The 12,068-nt window shown below is 46.4% G+C and overlaps 1 protein-coding gene across 4 annotated transcripts in view; it reads right to left on the reverse strand.

Annotated features, from left to right (window-relative positions):
* Positions 1–12,068, reverse strand: part of PSD3 (pleckstrin and Sec7 domain containing 3) — a 586,117-nt gene that overhangs the window by 556,901 nt on the left and 17,148 nt on the right. The gene's annotated exons all lie outside the window — the stretch shown is intronic.

The following is a 12,068-nucleotide window of genomic DNA, read 5'->3' on the forward strand; positions in this document are numbered from 1 at the left end:
TATATATATATATATATATATATATATATATATATATATATATATATATATATATATATTCATTTCTGTTTCACCCCCTTTGCAGCTCTGTCTGCTAGCCCTTTATATTTGGTTGTATGCTTTCCCTGCATCTGTAACTCCCAGTGCATGTGGGAATTGATACATTTATGATACTTTCCTCTCTCCAGTCTGCTAGAAGCTGGTTGCCCTGGCAACATCTCTAGTCCAAGTTAAAATGGACTTTTCAATACTCCCCTGTCTGTATTCACAGGTAGCTTAGCCCTTTCCCTATTCCTGTGTGACAAACATTACACACTTCCTTTTTCACCCAAGCAAACTGAGTGAGTACTACCATTCTTACCTACTCCCTTGCAAAGCAATCCGTTTGACCATCCCCTGATAGAGAAGCACTCACTACCCACACAACACCACCCACAAGAACCTTTTCATTTCTGTAACTCCCTCAATAAAGTTAAGAAAATACTAAATTACTTGCTTTCAAAGGGGGATGAGTTCAGCTATATGGCCATCATTATATCTACAGTAGCATATAACCCTGTGGCTACAGAATAATCAAACGGAAGCTGTGTGCTTTGTGGTCAGCAAAGAAAAACTGCTACTTACACAGCTACAGCAAAGCAAGCAGCTTTACACAGATAATACAGAGAACAACCTCTACAGCAGTACAAGCAAGCAGCTTTACACTCCTACACAGAGCCTGCAGCCTCTACAGCAGTACAAGCAAGCAGCTTTACACTCCTACACAGAGCCTGCAGCCTCTACAGCAGTACAAGCAAGCAGCTTTACACTCCTACACAGAGCCTGCAGCCTCTACAGCAGTACAAGCAAGCAGCTTTACACTCCTACACAGAGCCTGCAGCCTCTACAGCAGTACAAGCAAGCAGCTTTACACTCCTACACAGAGCCTGCAGCCTCTACACAGCAAAACAAGCAGCTTTACACAGCAACAGTACAAAAGGCAGCAGCACTGCTACAGATAGTGCATCACACACAGAAATTTCACTGCCCTTTTCTGCCCGAGTCCACTCTCTGCACATCTACACAGTGAGGTACAACCATCCCACCCACCCCTGTGCACGTCCACACGGCTAAGGCTACCAAGGGCCACGCCACCGGACATCCGCCAGGACATGGGTCAGAGCCACAAGACACCTGTAAGTACAGCTACTCCTACACTGACTGCTGCAGGACACCGATTAGCACCATCTGAGACAGTCATCCATCGCTGACGCAGGTAACAGACCGCACGCCACACGCACTGGCTAAAGGCCTACATACACCTGCAGCATGGTTAGAACTCAGATCCTCACCAAACACCACGCAGGAGAGTGATAACGCAGACACTGAGACCGCTGCACAACTGCAACAGGCGCAAGAAGGCTTAAGGCCTAAGCGGACAGTCACACTGACACAAAAGGCGTGCGAAAAATATGAGGCCGACATTGAAGCGCACCGTGACAAGTTAGAAAAGGCCTGGGAAAAAACTGCACTAGAGATATGCAATGTTGCTAGTATTGGCAATAATGTACAGCAGCTCGATCAGGCGATAACTCAAATAGAGTCTAACCACTTGTGCTACCAAGAGCTGTCAGAGACATACATCACTTACCAGACTGACCAGAGCCAACACCGGCGAAAGCCTGCAAGAAAGAGACTTACAGAATAACATTGACCTGAAACATGACAGCCGCGTGCGGACCGCTATCACAGACGCGCAATGTGAGAGAAAGAAGCTCGTCCTGGAGACTGCATCACAGCGCTCCAGTACATAAAGGCATTTATCAAAGTCCGCTAAATCAGTGCAATCTAAAGTATCTAGTGCAAGCGCAAGCCACCGAAGAGGCCGCACGTGCTAGGGCCGAATATAGTCGGAAAGAGGCAACCGTAAGGGCAGAGAGAGCGCGCATAGAAGAGCAAGAGCTAACAGCAGCCGCCACCGCCAATTGCTGCAGCCAATACTGCCGCCACTGCGGTCGCTACCACTGCAGCCGCCGCACGTAGGAAAGCCGAATTTGATGCGGAAAGAGGCCCTAAATCAAGAGAGGGAAGCCATCGCTATAGCCCAAGCCAAAGTCTTAGAAGCAGCCGAGCAACAGGATTGCGGGGAGCAACCGTACATATGGATAATCTCAGAGGATCCAGTCCGACGCACTGAAGACTATGTGAGGAGCCTCCTCAGCATAAACACCAGCGCACCATCTCAACAGGACGAGGGTGACACCAGAGATACCGAAAACTTGCTCGGTCCACGTGGAGAAGATTTTGTTCCTTCAAGGGTACACGCTACCTGGGATAGCCAGAGCCGCAACAGTGATCCACACGCCAGTACGCATACGGATGCACTACAACAGGCTCGCAGTCCAGGGTAAAGAAACAGTTCCTCACACTAACCAGCAGTCATCACACGGCCACACCAAGGAAGCGGCGACCGCAGGGCCCGTCCCGGCAACCATATCAGAACGCGACCAACACACCGATGCATCAGGCCTAACGGACATGGGCAAGTACATGATCCGGCGTGACATGGTGCAAACAGGACTTGACAACTTTGACGACTGTTCTGAGAATTACCGAATATGGAAGTTCGCATTCAAGGACGCTATCAAGAGTCTGGGCTTCTCTGCAAGGGAAGAACTCAGCATACTAACCAAATGGCTGGGAAAAGAACCCATAGAACATGAGAAGAGGCTTAGGGCAGTGAACGTGAACCACTCCCAAGTAGGTCTTGACTTAGTATGGGAAAGGCTGAAGGAGTGCTATGGGAGGAGTGCTATGGTAGCCCCGAAGTGGTAGACAACTTTCCCAGAATAACAGCCAAAGACTACTGAAAGTTACGAGAACTCTGGGATCTGCTGCAGCAGCTGGAGTCTGCAAGAACAGACCAATCCCAACCAGGTCTCAACGTCCTGGATTCCGCTCGCAGGGTGAGACCTATCTTGGAGAAGCAACCCTACAACCTCCAAGAAAGATGGACCTCGCAAGGTTCGAAATACAAAAAGGGAGAAGCAAGTTGCCTACCCCCCCTTGTCAGTCTTGTAAAGCTTCATTCGCGAAGCAGCAAGGACAAGAAACGATACCAGCTTCATCTTAGGTGCCCAGACCACACACAGTGCAAGCCACCTGAAGAATGAAAGGCCAACGGCGAGTTACGGTAACGCTAGAACACCCATTTCGGTCCACAGGACGGGCGTGTCCCTCACGACCCAACTGTGTCCCGACCAGTCAGTCGCTGGAAACAAGAAACCAAGAGACCTTAACAAAGAATGTCCCATACATAAAAGACCACATCTGCTTAACAAGTGTATCGGGTTCCGAATGAAGCCCATAGAGGAGTGCAATAACCTACTCAGGGAATTGGGAGTTTGTTTTAACTGCTGTGCCTGTTCAAGGACTGTAATGTCACCTATTCAAGGACTGTAAAGAAGCTTTTGTGTGAGTCAATTTTCAGGATGTCTTGGCTCGTAAGTACAGCCAACTCACAAGATGGAAGTGGTATCTTGGCAACAACGGGTGACTGGAATACAGTATGTGCAATCTCCTATATCCAGGCGTTGATACACTCCAACTCAGGTATTTAATGCGATGGTGAAATGCAAAGACAAAAGAATGTACAATAGTGCAGATCAATGATGTAAAGGTAATTCTTTTATAATGGTTCTAAAAATGCGCACTTACAATAAAATAATATTAAAACAGCATATATCACTTATTTCCTACAGGCCTAGAAGGCAGCTGGGGTGACGCGAGCCAATGTTGGGGCCATGTTGGCAGGTTCGGCTTTCTTTCTGAAGCTACAGAACCGCAAGGATATAACTAAGGATTTCATAGTAAGGAGTATCCCATAAGCTGGGATAGGGGCGAAGCAAAGAGAGCTGATGGTAGGAGCCGGTAACGCCAGACAGGCTTGAGGTATTGATGATGGCAGCAAAAGAGGTATGTGTCGATACAGCGGAAAGTGAACTGTTCAGAGTAGCATTTGCAGTGGCTTTCTTTGGCGCCTTCAGGGTCGGAGAGCTAGTGGCAGCATCTAAAGCAAGCCAGGGTGTGGGTTTGCTTTTCGCAAACTTGATTATCAATGCTACGTCGGTGGCGTGCAAGATCCACAGGTCTAAAACTGACCAAGCGGGAAGGGGAGCGTGGGTCCACCTCACGAGGAACCATAACGAAAGAGTGTGCCCAGTAGTGTTGATTAAACGCTACACAAGGCATAGGCCCAAGGTAGGGGGCAATTTCCTAAACCATCAGGACGTGACGCCGCTCACAAGTTACCAGTTTCAAAGCGTTTTTAGGCAGTGCCTTGCTGCTGGGGGGATGGATCCTAGTTTATTTGGTACTCATTCCTTCAGAATAAGCACTGCTACAGCGACAGCTGAGAACGGCTGTACGCTGGAGCAAATAAAGAAACTGGGGAGATGGAAGTCCAGTGCCTATAGGGGTTACATCAGGGCCAAAGGGCACAGCAGCGTGCAGACAAGAATATTAACATGTTTTCCCTCTCAGTAGGTAGCCGTGCAAGAGCCCTGGAAGTATGGATCATGGGTCATTCCTTCATCCATTGGGCACACGAATGGGCGAAGGATCAGCGGTGCAGCCAGCAGCTGGGGTTTACGGAAGAGAGGGTGAATTTGCGTTGGCTTGGGAAGAGAGGAATGTGCTTGGTTAATCTGCAACCGGCGCTGGACAAGGCGCTAGCAAAATTTAAGGTGAAACCGGACGTTATTGTACTACACCTCGGGGGGAAAGACCCAGCCAACACCAAAACTCTAGAGGTAATTTACGGGTTACAGCAGGAATGCGCCCGCTTGAAGGCGCTGTGGAGGGAGGTCGTAATCATTTGGTCCGAAATTATTCCAAGGCGGATTTGGAAGGGGCTGGGGAAATGGACCGGGAAAGAGAAGGCTAGGAAGAAGGTAAATAAGGCTGTGGGCAAATTCATCCTCTCGTGGCGGTAAAACTCTTAGGCACAGAGATTGACGCCAAGGACAGCAGCTGGCGTGGTGTGCATCTATCGCCAAAGGGTTTGGAGGTGTTCCTACATAACATCAAGGGGAGTTTGCGGGAGGAATTAAGTCCAGAGGTCACAGCTTTGGGTTGGCGTGTCGTCCCAAGGGGAGCCGGTGCCCGGCAGAGGGGCCTCCGGGTGGCAGAGGGGCCTTAGGCTGGGCCTAAGCTGACCTAGGAGCAGGAGTGGGAGGAAATGCAGCCCAACATCGACTGATGAGGATCTCCCCCTCCAATTTTACAGTGCTTTGGGCGGGGGGGAGGGAGCGCAGCCAATTGTTAGCTGCTGGGCAAGAATCTCCCCCCCCCCTCCTTTCGCATGGATCAAGCTGGGCTGGCGGGCAGGCTGGTTGATTTTAACAGCAGGTGTTAAAATAAAGCTGTGACCTATTCTTCCAACCGAATGTCGTGTGACGTTATTTGGTTTAGCGTTACAAAGGAGGGGCGGCGCATAAAGCCTTTAAGAATAGGTAATTCATCTGTATGCCAAAAATGTAGCAGTACTCAGTACAAATCGTCCTGCCAGGTTCTGGTGAGCGTGCTTCAATTCCAATGAACGATGCGAAAAAAACGATGCTTGTCTGACCTCCACTTTAGCTATGGCTTGAGATTCCATGTAGCCCAAGTGCCATGAAAGAAAGAAATACTCTTGCTGGCAACGGAGGACATGGACCTGGAGTATGCTGACGAGGATGCTCTTCATGATGGCAGGGTTAAGTAGAAAGTTTTATTTACTTTATGCTGGCTGGGTAATGTTTTCTTTTATAATGGGCAAATCAGATATTATCCATGTCTGGATCTGTACTGTACGTGTTGGGGGTGTTATTGTGGGTACAGGAGGTGGGTATTAGTGTTGTTTTTTAAATGTTTATTGTGGACATCGAGGATGGGTTAAGTTGGTATTTGGCCCTTTGTGGGTTTTTATACCTAGCGGGTGGGTAGTGGGAGGATTAACCCCTTCATTACCTTTATGGTATTAACCACAAAGGTAATGAAGGAGTTAACTCCACCCGCAACCCCCCCGCAAGGCCTGAACACCCACCAAGGGCCAAATACCACCTTCACCCACCCCCGCTACCCACAATAAACATGGCACTGGAGGTTAACCCCATCATTGCCTTAGCACAGAGGTGCGCAAACTGGGGGGCGGGAGATTTTTCAGGGAAGGCGGGGGCAGTTGCAGAGGCCTTGTGCACTTCCCCAAGGCATTTAAATTAAATGCCGGGGATCGCGTGAGGCACCTGCAACACTCCACTTACTGAGATTCAGCCGGCTGTGCAACGCGTCGCTATGGCAACACGCGTGGACAATATAACGTGATGTCACACGCGTTAAATGACGTCGCGGGTCACGTGACGTTACATGACCCCGCAACGTCATTTGACGCAGATACAAGGTGGGGGGGAGTCGGGGCAAGGAAGACAGGTGGGCCGCAGAAGCAAAAGTTTCGCTTCAGTGCCTTAGCGGTCAGCCAATAAGGTAATGAATCCCGGAATCTATCAATGCAGGAAAAAAACATTTTTTTTCTAAGTCTTCTCTTGCCGCCTTCTCAGCAGTTCTCCCCAGATTCACGCCAACTTTTCCTGGCATGAGGATTTTGGGAGAAACTCTCCATTCTAGAGCCACGATTAGCCTCAATAAACTAATCAAGGCTACTAGAATTGCACGAGTTTCAGAACCTGCTGATAAGTGCCTTATCGCTGCTCACCCGGCGATGTGTTTTGGATGGCTGAAAAAAATTGGTGATTCATGCCTTTATCACCCACTTATCAAGGCTTACAGAATAGTAGTACAGTATGCATTTTGACCAAAAAGGCCAAAAAGCAGCGTATCGAGGCTTATAGAATAGGCCCCTAAACCTGTCCTTTGTGATGCTAGAATTTACAAGAATACATTACTGCATTTCATGTAATAATGTTCAGCTACACAGGAAAAAATTTCAGAGTAACTCACATTCTGCCTACACACTAGCTATCCACTTCGTCTGGTGTATAAAAATATATTTGCCTGTTGTATTTAGGGTGCTCACAACCCAGCAGCTGTTGATCTAGCTTTTGACTTATTAGCTTCATCTCTTGGTCTAATTATTTGACCACTTCTGTACCGTTACCTCACACATTAGGGGATTTTATTTATGCACCTGTTGTGCATTTTTATTGTGTTTCGTCGAATTTTATAGCATTACCATTAAAGTCTTTATTATTTTCATTTGAGTGTGACCTTTTAGCTTTATATCCTATATGTTGGATCTGGCTTATATCTAGCTATCTATCAGTTGACAATATACCTATGTGTCATCTATTTTTAATGCAACTATAGGGGGCTGTTTATGGTCTTCTGATTATATGTCTGTTTCTGTTCAACTATTTCTCCCTTGCACCAGATAGACTATGTGTTCATGTTTGTATGTTTGGTGCAGCGACGTGTTTTCTGTGTATTTATAACTCACATTTACCAATAAACTAAATTCAAACAGCAGATTATGTTGATTGTAAAACTGTAAATTTAAAACATTGGTAAATCATGAAGCATTAAAGCAAGGGGTCTCCGAAGCGGGACCCCGTTAATTTCAGCTCTGGAAACTGCCTACATCACTAGATATAGATCTCTGTAGGGGTCTCCGGTAGCCACTCCGCTCAGCTAGCAGGTATCACGTAATGAGAGTTTAAAAGCTCCTGCATCCTGCAGGCCAATACGAAGCCGTGATGTCATCAGGTTCAGCTTCCTATTGGCCTGCGTGACATGGGAGCTTTAAACTTTGCCAAGATACCGGACCTTCATTCGGAGGTCTGTATCTCGAGTAAGGGTCCCCAGAGCTTAAATAAATTGGGGGTTCAGCTCATGTTGAGCTTATGTTAAAAAAAATTATAAATAAAAAGCTGCATGAATTGCTCCTTTAAAACCACAATGACTTCTTCAAATGTGACAACCACGTCACTGTCCAAATATATTTCCGTATTTAGTTACTCTTGGAAATCACATGCAGCTTATGTAGCCAATTTATGAGAAGCAATAGACGCTGTGAATCACTGCAAGAAAACGAAACTGATTCCAGATATGATCTGAGGTTATTGAGATAGTTTTCTAAAGAAGCTGCTACAAAAGAGGGAGTTATTTAAACATGTGGATGAATTGGGTTGAAATAGTATCTCCCATTTTCCTGTGTCCAATAATCTTTCTAAAATGATGTGGAAACAGACCGGTCTGTAAGATGCTTAGACAGAGGGATAAGCTTAATTGGATTGGTTTATTATCCAGAAGACCACTGAACAATAGGAACCCTGTCCCTTTAAGGCCAAATGAAATCATATAAATCAACACCTACTCCTTTCAGGAGACTAACTAAACATTAGTGTGGTCCTTTCTAACGGGGCCGCCAGCTAAGCTGGTTATCCGCCCAAAACATGTACTATCCAAATAAACAGTCTTTAAACATCGCAGAGTCCTATTTATTTCTTATCTGTATCTGCAGGGGATTCCAATCCCAAGGTCTCCATGTAGCTCCTTCCGCCATTCAGGAACGCCAGTTCCGGGGAGTAGGCTGTGTTAAGCCAGTAGTAATCTTTACCCTGGTGTGATTCCCAGCTGAACCCTCTAGGCTTGCTTGCTTCCTTCAGTCCTAGGGTTCCTAACAATCAGGGTTTCTCCTGGTTTGGAAAAGCCTTTATACCCTCCTGGGGAAAAATATACACTCTCTGGCAACTTCCTGCCTTTTATCCCTGCTCAATCAGGAGTTCATTGTACACACCTCCCAGTTCAGGTATGAAATCCGACACCATTGCAGTTTCTTGCCCTGTAAAGGGGGTTTAACCCCTCGACTCCCTTATATGATGTAATGTAAGAAAAAAATAATAAAAAGAGAAAACAAAATGGGAAATAGGGAAACACCAGTATAATATAATGCATTTTTTACTCCTGGAATTTGAACCAGTATTTATTGTATGTGAATTTGTGAATAACCCCTATTAATTAAAAAAGGCCGTGTGTGCTGAGCACGCGCATTTTAAGGGAAACTTCTTTGTCTTTGGTCACTGTTTTGTCACAGATATTGTATTTGTGATGGTGATATTTTTAATTAAAATTCAAAACACAATGTCAGTGGCAAAAAGCAAAGACGTTTGACTTAGAAAGCGCGTGCACGGCACACACCTCTGTTATAGCTATTTGCACTTATATAGTTACACTAACTATCTCTGTGTGTGTGTGTGTGTGTGTCTCTCACTGTGTGTGTCTCTGCTGGGTGCCTCTGTCTCCCAAGCGCCGAGCTCGGCCGCCAATGCGCATAAACGCAAGACTCCGGCCGCCACTGCTCATGTTCTGTTTTTTTCTCTTTTTCCCATATAGAAAGGTCTCGCTCTCTTCCCCACTGATTGTCAGAGGAAGAGCATGGGCCTCTGTATAGGTGTCTTACCTTCTTCATGCCACCCTCCTTCTGTAGCATCGTGGCGCGTTGCCATAACAATGTCACATCACTTGGCATTGTGTTGTCATGGAAAAGCGACGTCAAGTGACGTTGCGGCGTCATTTGATGCTGTAGAAGGAGGGGGGTTGCAGTTGCAAAAATGGGGGTAATCAGCGCATTAATAAAGGCAGTGTGCTCGGCTAGTTTCGCATTGGGGATGAAGGGGTTAATTTTTCATGCACTGTACATGTCTTATCGTATCTTCTGTTCCTTGTTGTCCCCATTTTGCAGGATTGTATGTGCTTGCAGTATAGTACACCCCAAGCACACACATATGAAAAATATAATTGTGAAATAAGGGGACCAGGTCTGATCAATAAAGTGTATTTTTGCTACAGATTTTAAACAGGGACAAGTAGGATGAGGTTTTTTTTCTCCTGTCATTAAAATGCACACATGAACCAAATGTTTTGACACCTATGAGCTGGGTCACTTGCCTATGCAAGCTTCAAAGGTAACAGGCATTGTCCACGCCTGTTAGTCTCTCTGGAAGTTACATATCAAAAGACCCAGAGTCCAGTGGGTGTGAATTGGCCAGATGGATGCTAAATAGGAAATCCTGTTGACCATTTGTGCTACCTCACACCCTGAGTTTCCCCCTTCCAGCCTGAGAGGGGCCAGGTAAAAAGGGGAGTGCACCTATGCTAAGTAGCCAAGGTGGCGTTGTCGCACATGCTCTGTGTGAACAGTAAATCCCTAGTGCCCACTCCAAACTTTGGGCAAGTAGGTGATTGGGGAATGATTACTTTCCCACGAGGGGGATTGGGTGGGTATGTTGGCGATAGGCTTCCAAACTCTATATACATCCCACCCAGGCTATTCCCAGTTGTCTTTCGTTTTTCATTCTACCATGTGAGCGGAGAAGAGTAGCAGCACATTCCTGGAACGCAAAGAGTCTTATTACATCGGAACCAAGGACAAAACTCTGCGTTAGGACACTGATTGCTGGGGGTTATCTGATTAACCCCAATGGACCAGAAAAGACTTTGCACATTCACAGAAGGATTGGGCTGGCAATTTATGTCCTTGCAAAAGGACTACATTTTAAAAGACAATCTTCTGGTGCTTTGCACCTTTCTGGACATTATCCCCTATTCCTATACCAGTAAGTGTAATTATTAAGTGTATTCTGCAGTTGTCGTGTGTTTGCCTATCAGGGGAATAAAACTCAGTTTATTTTGCTCAACTTGTTCTGCTCAATTGGGATCCACAAAATATAAATGTGTTAATAAGTGCGTCCATCGTGACAGTGGCGCTGCAGGAAAAGACATTCTGGGTGGCAAAAAGGTAAGTGCCAATGGGCAGCAAAACTTTAAATCCACCACGGAGTGCAGTCCAAATGTTACAATGGTAACCTGAGAAGCTAGACTAAGGCTACAATTGCAAGATTTCAGTTTTCCAAATAGTTAGACCAGTTTTTTCCCCCAACTTTTAGGAACTCTATAATTATATTGTGAAATGTTGTTGAACCCCAACCCTCACTAATAGCGCAGACACAAAAAACACAAAGAGAGCGCAGATCAGAATAAAATAAAAAATATATGTAAAAGATAATAAATAATGATGGATACCAAAGGTAGACTGGTTATATTAATATTTTAGCCAGACTTACCTGACACTTCGAGGGCGCTCAAGAGGATGTTAGGACCTCAGTCAATGCACTCTTTTCAGTGTATTCTACGTGAATGCGGGATGTATTAATAGATATAATCAATAATACAAATTGTAGAGGGAGAGGGGGATTGGCCCGGTATTAAAGGGGTTGCACCCCATATGGCCACCCCCTGACCTCACCAGGGAGGCAAGGGGTTAACTGGACTGCGGTGGACTGGAATGTGGTTTACACCTTGCTATGTCATGAAAATGTATGTTTCCCTGTTTCATTATAATGTCAGTGTCTGCACCACACACACACACTGGGACCCATCCGGGAGGACAAGGGTTAATAGTTGTATAGTGATTATAGCCCTTTGTTTAATTTTCCCGCCTTTTCAGGCACCATTTTGCAGGGTCCCATAGGCCGCCATTGGAGCTCCATTAATTTCAACGGCGGATCTCGCTGTTTTTGACCAGTTTCCCTCTAAGAGCAGCAGGTGGCGTCCAAGAGGAGGAGCGGCGGTTTCCCATTGTAAGTCAATGGGCTCATTGACTTCAATGGAGATTCCTCGACGGCGCTTTCCAGGAATGAGTTGGCAGCCGTCCAAACCGCAAAACCGCAAAGCGGATACATTGTCTGAAAAAGAGCTTTCATCACTGATTAGTCAAGTTCAACGTCAAGTGGCGTGAGAATCTTAGGTTCTAGGGCAACCTGAAATAAAATTCTTTTTGCCCCTAGTTCCTAGGCCTCCCCTCACTCGACCACCACCGGGTCCCCAAATCCAGGACCCCCAGAAAGGGTCGTGCTGATAGAGCGGGTCGCGCCATAGGTTCCAATGGCGGCGGCAGAAGCAGCACGAGAAAACGGCTAAGTCCGAAACCCTACAAATCATAAGCCCATATCTCCGTTTCTGGAGGGTCCAGAGGGCCATGGTTTGAGGTGCCTGTAGTCACGGCTCCGGCATGGCTGCAAACCATTCCTGACCCT

Source organism: Ascaphus truei, chromosome 1 (genome assembly GCF_040206685.1).
Source record: "Ascaphus truei isolate aAscTru1 chromosome 1, aAscTru1.hap1, whole genome shotgun sequence".
NCBI classification, from domain to species: domain Eukaryota; kingdom Metazoa; phylum Chordata; class Amphibia; order Anura; family Ascaphidae; genus Ascaphus; species Ascaphus truei.